The sequence below is a fragment of the Panicum virgatum genome, chromosome 4K (genome assembly GCF_016808335.1).
Source record: "Panicum virgatum strain AP13 chromosome 4K, P.virgatum_v5, whole genome shotgun sequence".
NCBI classification, from domain to species: Eukaryota; Viridiplantae; Streptophyta; class Magnoliopsida; order Poales; family Poaceae; genus Panicum; species Panicum virgatum.
The window spans coordinates 44,501,373-44,510,464 of NC_053139.1; the positions used below are offsets into that span (position 1 = coordinate 44,501,373).

Here is a 9,092-nt window from a genome sequence, read left to right on the forward strand (position 1 = left end):
GGGCGTAGATCTTGTTCGCAACCTTGTTTAAAATAAAATAAAAATAAAAGAGATCTGAAAAACTTGAAGTGTTTCCTGTAAAATTTCCTAGTCGACTCCAGGAACTACACTGCTCACGTTAAGTGGTAATTGGTAAACATAACTGGAGGGAGAGGAATCTGTGCTGGTCCTATTGTGGAGTTGAGCATGATCTGCGAGCTGCTCCCAGCTCAGGTAAATCTGACAAGAGGTTATTGCAAGCTTACAACCGGTAATAACTAACGGCCGAACAAAGAGGGCGTACAGCACGTGATTGCCAAGGGCCAGCTGCACCAGAAGAGGCCGGCGTGAGAAGCAAAATGGACCACTCGCCATTCCACCGGGCGAGACAGAGGACCACGCATACGCATCGGCATCGCCATGCGTAGAGACTGGAGAACATGGATTGCCACAGCTACACCATGTGTCGTAGGTGTACTGCATCCCATGGACACCCTTGAGGCAGACATGCCGTTATTGCTGGCAGTGGCAGGATTAGCCTGTTAATGGAGGTGAAAACCTAAGTTGATTTGGGGATTCCTCCTTAAATGCATTGAAGTGCTTCTGCATTATTTCAAAAAAAAAAGTTGATTTGGAGATGGTCAGATTGCTGAGCTCTTACCAAAGTCCACAACATGAGACGTGCAGCAACAATTCATAGCACAATGACCTTGCACGACAGGTAATTAAATTTCTTCACAAACTAATTCTTTCAAACAAAAAAATTCTCTACAAACTGTCCCGCGACAATTTCATACGGAACAGCTCAATTTCCTGCATCAATAATCAGATTCCATCTTCCAAACGTGGCTACAGTGACGGCTAACAAGCGACCTCATTGTTTCAGATCTGCTTCACATGCTGAGAGCCATATGGCAGGAGCGGAGGAACACCGTGCATCAAACAGATAAGAGCAGCAGTTTGGTTGGCAGGACCTAGAGAGGGGCAAGAAACAGCTTTGCTTGCTCAAGCTCCAGCAGATGCAGATCAATCATTATTCAGCAGAATTCCCTGTACAAAAGGAGGCTGGTGCAATCGGTTCGAGCAGCGCTAAATTCGGCTTGAATCCCTCCCAAATATGAACCTGCGAGTCCAGTCAGAAACCACCAGCATCCTTGTGCGCCAGCTCACTTGCTTGCTGGATATACAGAAAGAGAACAATGATAGTGCGTTAGGACAAAGAGTTGGCACAAAAATGACTTGTGAGGATAAAGGCCTGATTCATGATGGAAAGGATAAGGTGGTGGCTGAACCAGAGAACAGCAACAAGCAAGCACAATGAGGGGTCGTGCTTCGTTCAGTCATATGGATTGTGGATGATGAGAGCACACTCGAGAGCAAGTTTCTACCTGGCATACAGAGAGTACCAGAGCCACTGAGTGCTGTGGCCCATGGAAACCCAATCGCCCGGGAGCTCTGCAGCAGCTTGTTCTCCACCCAAGGGTGCGAATTGACCCAAATGCTTGTACCTTAAAAAAAAGGCATCAAAAGATGAGAAAGCAAAGAATTCAGAAATAAGTGAGAGCTAGCAATATCAGTACAAGATCTATACATCGACAACTATTTTTGAAAGTTATATTTGGTTAGCAACCATTTTCACGGGATAGTCAGTGTATGATCAAGTTCAGAACTGACCAAATTTCATGATAAAAATAGAACTTTGTTAATTAAATATGACAGCATGCAACTATCCGGTTATGACTTTTGGGTGTGAACAGAAAGCTAAATACCTGAATGGACGGAAAAAGTGACGTCCCGACTACCCTGTCATGCGTAACGGGCCTTCCGGATGCTCTTTGCATTTTTCCATTTTGTTAAAACATTCAGCAAGATAGTATCCTTGTTGTGCAGCGACCTGGAAAATATTGAAGAATTGGCTGTTCACAAACCCTGAATTTGTCTGTATTATATACCATCAATAGATGACTTGCACAGTGCAATAGACAGAACCTGAGCTGTTGCTGGAGCACTTTTCACTTGGGAATCGACATGGCTCAGAGCTTTTTTGAACTCCTCTATATCAACCACCATGGATTCCTTGTGAGAATCACCTATTGCACCTTTTATCAAATCCGCAATATCGAGCATGTGCATACTTTTCATATAGAGCTCTACTTGTGGATATCTTATACAGATATCTTCCAAAACGTCATTGATTTCTTTCAGTGTTAAAGTGCCAGAATTGTCCTTATCTGCCATTTTGAATACCATTGAAATATCATCCTAGAAGCATAGAAACAGATATGTCAGAGGGATTTGCAGTTTTTTTTTTTTGAAAGGAGAACATATCAGCTTCTATAGAAAGCAAATGAGTTTACAGAGTACAGACAGTCAGAGGGATTTGCTGTTGAAATTGATGGACTATGGATAAAAGCACCCACCCCTCCCACTATAACACCTGGGTTTTATGGTCGGGTTGGCTAGGTGGGGCGTTCTAACATGGTACCAGAGCCGAGGTCCTGGGTTCGAACCCACCCGGCCACGCATTTCCGCTGCACGATTTCCCCTGCGCCTCTCGTGTGCTGAGACCTGCTGCGGGCTACGCCGGGCTCGCACGCCGTAGGGGGAATGATGGACTATGGATAAAAACACCCACCCCTCCCACTATAACACCTGAGTTTTATGGTCGGGTTGGCTAGGTGGGGTGTTCTAACAGAAATAATCAAATAACATATGAGGTACAGAATGGTAGATCTCAAACATCGAAGTTATCTAGCAATAAACCTATTGATATGTGTTAGAATTGCCAAAAACTTAAATCAGTGGCACATTACTTCAGGATCTTAACATAACCTAGTTCATGACAGATCAATCTAATGCGGAATAAATGGTTAACATTATACCAGCGTTAGCAGTAGCAGCGGCCATTTACGCCTGATCCGTAGAGGAAGTAGGCGTTCTTGTCGGTGTAGGAGATGCAGCAGCGAATCGGCGTCCTCCGGGCGCCAAACGGGAGTGCTTGGCCTTCCAAACCCCTCCAGTGCCCTTAGCGATCAGACTAGCGGTGGCTAGGGTTTTTGAATGACGTGAATGGGTTATTAAGGTGCTAACCACGACCTTATATTTATAGGCACTGTGGGGCTGTGGGCCAGCCTCTGGAAACGGGCCTAATGGGCCTGCTGATCACAGCCCATTAGGGTTTTATCATTAGGTTTCCTTAATAGCATTTAGATGGTTTAAACGCTTCCTTAATAGTGAAGATCACAAATATCTTAACTGAAATTTATTTCCAACAATATGTACATTCACAATTTACAGAATACTAGCCTTCCTTGTGCAGTAATGTGACTGGCATGATTTTTATGAGCTATCGAGTTGGAAAGTGAGAACAACAGGCTTTATCTGTAAATACAGGATTAAAGGCTTTACACATACCATTATTTTTCTTTGACTAACTGTTGCACAGTCACCAATTGCATAGACACCTTCACACTCACGAACTCTTAACCATTCATTAGTAGCCAAGGCACGCCGATTAGTCTGTTCAAGGAGAGAAAATTTGGAGATACATCCACAAAACTTTGGAGCTATACCATTTTGGAGTAGGACATAAATGGGTAAGCGGGTAATAAAGGCTTCAAATGAGATTCAGACCTGCCCGATTTGCTGCATGAAATCCATGATGACACGACGAGTACCAATACCAGCAGACCAAACAGCCATCCCATATGGCACTGATACCTCCTCACCAACTGATTTGCTCTTCATTGAAATCAAATCATCAGAGACCCTTACAACTCTGAAGCCTGTGGCCACTTCGATGCCATCCCTCTGGAACTTTTCTTCAGCAAATGCAGCAATTCTTTTGTCAAACCTATATGACAGAAATAGATATTCAGCTCATGGTAAACGTGAAGGGCAGAAGGGGACAAAAAAAAAATCCTGAGGAAGTTACATCAGACATGGATTTTGAATCAGCTAGTATTCTTGTTTTCATCCAATTTTAAATTATAGCTCTTGTAAAAAAAATATCCAACTGCAACTGTAACACACTAGCTATCCTGGAGGTTTTCTTATCCAAAGCACACAGGACCATTACAGCAACATGCAAGAAAAACATGACAATTGCTGCAACAAGACTATCTAACAAGCCCATATAATCTTACATATTCAATATATGTTCTCCTGATTGAATAATTGTTATCTTCACCAATTCTTGAATGGCAGGGTATAGCTTCACCAGATCTTCGACAAGAAAATCATGCAACTCCGCTGCAAATTCAACCCCAGTAGGTCCACCACCGATAACTACAAAATGTAGAGCTTTTCTTTTCTCCTCTTCAGTAATATTTGGAAGTGATGCTTTTTCAAAGCAGTCTATAACACTCATCTGTATCTTCTGAGCATCCTCTACTTCCTTCCTTTCACAATGTGAAGCAATATCATGACAGAGGAAGGTAGAAAATAGTTCATAATAGATGACATAGTTAGTACTTAGTAGATCCATGAATGTAAATCTTCAAAAAAATGGGCATAATGATAATGAAAACATATACTGCACTAAGAGCAAAGTTGCATAGCAGGGACATTCAGAGGATGCAATGACATTGAGCAGGTGCGCCACGGAAATGTTAATATGTGAAAAAGAAAACCTGGTTACCTTAGCTTAACATAAGTACCTAACAGTACAGCTACAAGAAGCTGGAGAATCATATATGTGTTCCAATGTGTGTGCACTACATCATGCCAAATAGTTTCATTTAAAACCTTTGAATCTACTGCATGATTACAACTTCACAGATTCTTTCACGCGATGAAATATACAAGTCAAAGTAAGATCTAACATTTGCAGTAACATTGTCCTGTTAGGCACAAAAGAGTCATTTCACACAAGGCTACATGATTGTTTTCTAATAAATCAAAAGTCTCTTAACAACGTTATAGAAAGATCAAACAGAATAATTACAGCTTAGAGTTGATATATGAATCATAACAGAATATGCAAGAGTACTGGATATTGTAGAGAATTTTACCTTCAAGAAGTGGCAGTGCTCCAACACTCCAGGAGTGTTAAATGTATTTACATTAGCTCCAAGAGCAACAACTAAGTAATCATAATCAAGTGTAAAATCGCCATTCCCATCAAGATTAGTTCCAACAGCTGAACGGCAGTGTACATTTTTTTTACTTGCATCAATCTTGAAACACTCGGCTTCACAAAATGTAACATCCTTACTTTTCTAAAAGAGAACAAGAACAAGAGAACAGTCAGTGTGTCGCTTTGTCAAAATACCACCTCTGAACTAGCAGAAAAGTTAATGAACATCAGTAAGGTACCCTAAGTATCAAGGTATGTGTTCCCTCCAGTAAACAAGATATGGCGCTTTTGTCATTTCGATGTCAATGCTAGCCATTTTGACCACTAAATGTTATCATCACATATATTAGGGATAATTCACAAAAGTGCAATATTGTGATTTGTGAAATAATTTCATGTCAAGCTTACTCATATCACTTCTGTATATGCAAACTACACATTATATGTAATATCCATGATCAGGCACCATGGGATGGAGGCATTATCACATTCCATAGCTATTCGACACAAGCCAAGATATATAAATAAGAAGGGCATACCCGAAATGGTTTATGTGTAGCAGAACAAAGAAACATCAGGCCATTGCTTTCAGCATACAGGGGCACATAATCAATTAGAAAAAAAGAAGTACCTTCTCAAACATCCGCCTTATGGGTTCAATAATGCTGCGTGGCTCGACAGTCCCACATGTGACACTTGGAAGCAGAGGTGTAAACGCGAAGTAGTTACGGGGCGATATGACCTTCACTTCATACTGGGAGCAGTCGAGATTTTTGAGAAACGACGTCCCAGCCCAGCCAGTCCCAAGAACCAGCACCTTCTTCTTGGGGGCATCCTGGGATGGCTCCGGAGCACTTTCTGCAGCGGAATCAGCATAGGCCACAAGGCCTCCGCCACTGCAAAGCCACAGCAAATCTTTTAGCTTGTAAATGCAGCCCAAATACAAAGCTAGGTTCAGAATAATCAAAGTGAAATCTTGGGACCAAACCAAAAGGGTCTGTTCCTAAAAGTTCGGTAGATGATGCCCCAAAAGTTCAGTAGACCAAACCAAATGAAGGGGTCAACAGAAAAAAGGAACAGTAAATCATGCGACAAAACTGAACAAAAGGAGCAAAAAATCAGGTAGATTTCTAGTGGAAAACGACGGAGGAGGCGGCCGCACCTGGCTGCTGTAAGAAGCAGTGCTGCAGTGGAGACGCCGGGGCGCCCGATCCCGTCCAAGAACCGAGCGGCTCTGTTCACTGGACTGTAGCAGTTGGAGCCGGTGGTTGGAGTGGTGTGAGAGAAAAATAATGTTGGTTGACTGGTGGCTGAAAGCTGGTATTAGAGTAGTGTGAGAGAAAAATACTGTTGAATTGGAGGCTACTGGAGCTGTCGAACAGATCTCGCTGGCCTCAGGCCTCACCCGAGTTCTGAATTCAGAACCCCAATCCCAAGTGATCAGCTGAGAGGAGAAAGCGAGGAGCCGAGGAGAGCGATGGAAAAGGCAAAGCCTACGCTGTTCTGTCCTTCCTGCCTCAGTCGCTGCTCAATGGTTGGCTTTGGGTATCGTTGGATGGATGTGTTGCTGGTCAGCATCCTGTTCTGAGCCTCTCACTTGTCCCAAGAAAATAGTACTAGTTGAAAATGTCTTTGTGGGTAAAAATGGTAAACAAATAATGCAGAAGTTTCCGATCTGATACACGTATGAAGTGGCGGAGCGCGCAAGATCAATGAGCTGACACGTCACATGCCATCACTAATATAATACTCCCGTCCAAAAATATAAATACTTATTGACTTTTGCTGATCACGATTAATTTTTCGTCTTATTTAAAAAATTTATAAAAATATAAAAATATTATGATATACTTAAAATATATACGATAATAAAACATGTCATAATAAAATAAATAATATTTTTATAAATTTTTTGAATAAAATAAATGATCAAATATAAATCACGAAAATCAATAAATACTTATATTTTATATTTTAGGACAGAAGGAGTACACCAGATCCGCTTCGCGCGGTGAGTCATGGGCTCTAAGCCTCTAACCCTTCCTGCATTTCTTTACATGACCTGATGACCAGAGCACCAAGTCGCTAATCAATCCACTTCACAAGACACGTCACCACGTGATCATCACTTTAGTTTGACCATGTGCGTCAACTGCCGCAGCCAACTGCTCCTTAAGGCCCTGTTTAGTTTCCTTGCGTGTAAACGCAATTTTTTTTTTGCAAAAGAATCTTATCGATTTGAAGTACTAAACGAAGTCTATTTACAAAATTTTTTGCACAGATGTGTTGTAAATCGCGAGACGAATCTAATGATACTAATTAATCTATAATTAGCGGATGATTAGTGTAGCATCACTGTTGCAAATCATGGATTAAGTAGGCTCATTAGATTCGTCTCGCAATTTACAGCCCATCCATGCAAAAAGTTGTATAAATAGACTTCATTTAGTACTTCAAATTAGTAAGATTCTTTCGCAAAATTTTGTGTTTTTATGTTTACGGGGTAGGAACTAAACAGGGCCTAAGTCTTAAACCACAATTTTATCATGCTGATACAGGTACTGTCTTGGCAAGTTGGCATGTACCACGCACTCAGGAATGACCAGAACTAAGCTGAATTCACATTGGAATTTATAAACTGCAGATGGGCCAACATTTTCAACTGCAGAGCATATTGCCATAAAAGCAGATACAAAGGGGAACACAACTGCAGAAGATATCATCAGGAGTACACTTTTCAGGCTTCATGCCCGTTAAGTGCATGATGCATGACCTGCAAATCACTTGAGCTTTCCCCCCTTTTATTTAGGTTAGGTGCAAGAGCATAATGCTCATATCCAAAAGGAGTGAACTCCTTAAGGACTTGTTCGATTGCACACAGTTTCATTTCGGGCCGAGAATGATAGAAACAATAAGAGATATAACAAGAGACCCGGATTTATTCCGGGTCGAAAACTACTTCTAACAAAATAAATTCATAATAGATACAACAAGAGACCCGGAATCAATCCATGAGTTTAGAGATGGGGAATGAATCCGGGTCTCTTGTTGCACCTATAATGAGTTTATTTTGTTGCAAGTAGTTTTCGACCCGGAATAAATCTGGACCTCTTATTATATCTCTTATTGTTTCTATCATTCTCGGCCCGGAATGAAACCATGTGCAACCGAACAAGCTCTAAATCGGCAAGAAGGCTTTATAACATTGCAACGGTTGAATTGTCACACAAAATGGTGGCTTGAGTTAACTTACTTGACATTTCCTTTCTCCAAATGGCTTGCACCAATATTTACAGTAGACATTCAAATTCCTGTAGGCTTTAGGAATAAAAAAACCCATGCATTCCAAATTTCCAAGTGCATGCCCCCTAGAAGAAATTTTACCAACATTCCTTGTCCAGCCGTTGCACTGAATTTTGATCAGCTGTGATAGTAGGAAACAGTGGCAGATCAGGAGAGAGGGGAGGACACTCAATGGGATGAGCACCGAGGACAGCCGCTTTGCAGCGCGGCTGCACCGAAATTTTTTCCTTTCTGCGACACCTGTGCTCCAAATCCCCGTTGCTAGACGTTGAAACACCGCATCAAAATAGCCTCTTTTTGAGCTATAGTACTTGCTTTAAGATGCTTATTATTACGGGAACATATCAGGTGCAAACCAATCTTTCCGTGCAAACTATAAAAACTTCAATCTGGGCCATCAGATCAACATCCAAGGGGAGAGGCACAGAGAGGTGGGAGGGGAGATTTACAAAAGTATGATTACCCTATTCAAAGGCGGGTCCAGATTATAAAATTACCCAATCTTCCATACCCTTTAGATGTTGATCTAATGACTTAGATTGAAGTTTTCATAGTTTGTACGGAGAGGTTGGTTTGCATCTGATATGTTGCCTGTTATTACATCGGTAACCCTTATTACATCCGGCTGCCCTTGAATTTTTTAGCCCAATGGCAGCCGCTTGCCTCATGGGCCGCCCGCAATGCGCGGCCCATCAGTAGGAATTGGGCTGGCCTCTGCAAAGCCCACCGAAAG

General features: G+C 41.8%; 1 pseudogene; it reads right to left on the bottom strand.

Moving 5' to 3' along the window:
• Nucleotides 1–661: 661 nt before the first annotated feature.
• LOC120702268 lies at nucleotides 662–7,804 on the bottom strand (annotated as a pseudogene).
• Nucleotides 7,805–9,092: the final 1,288 nt, after the last annotated feature.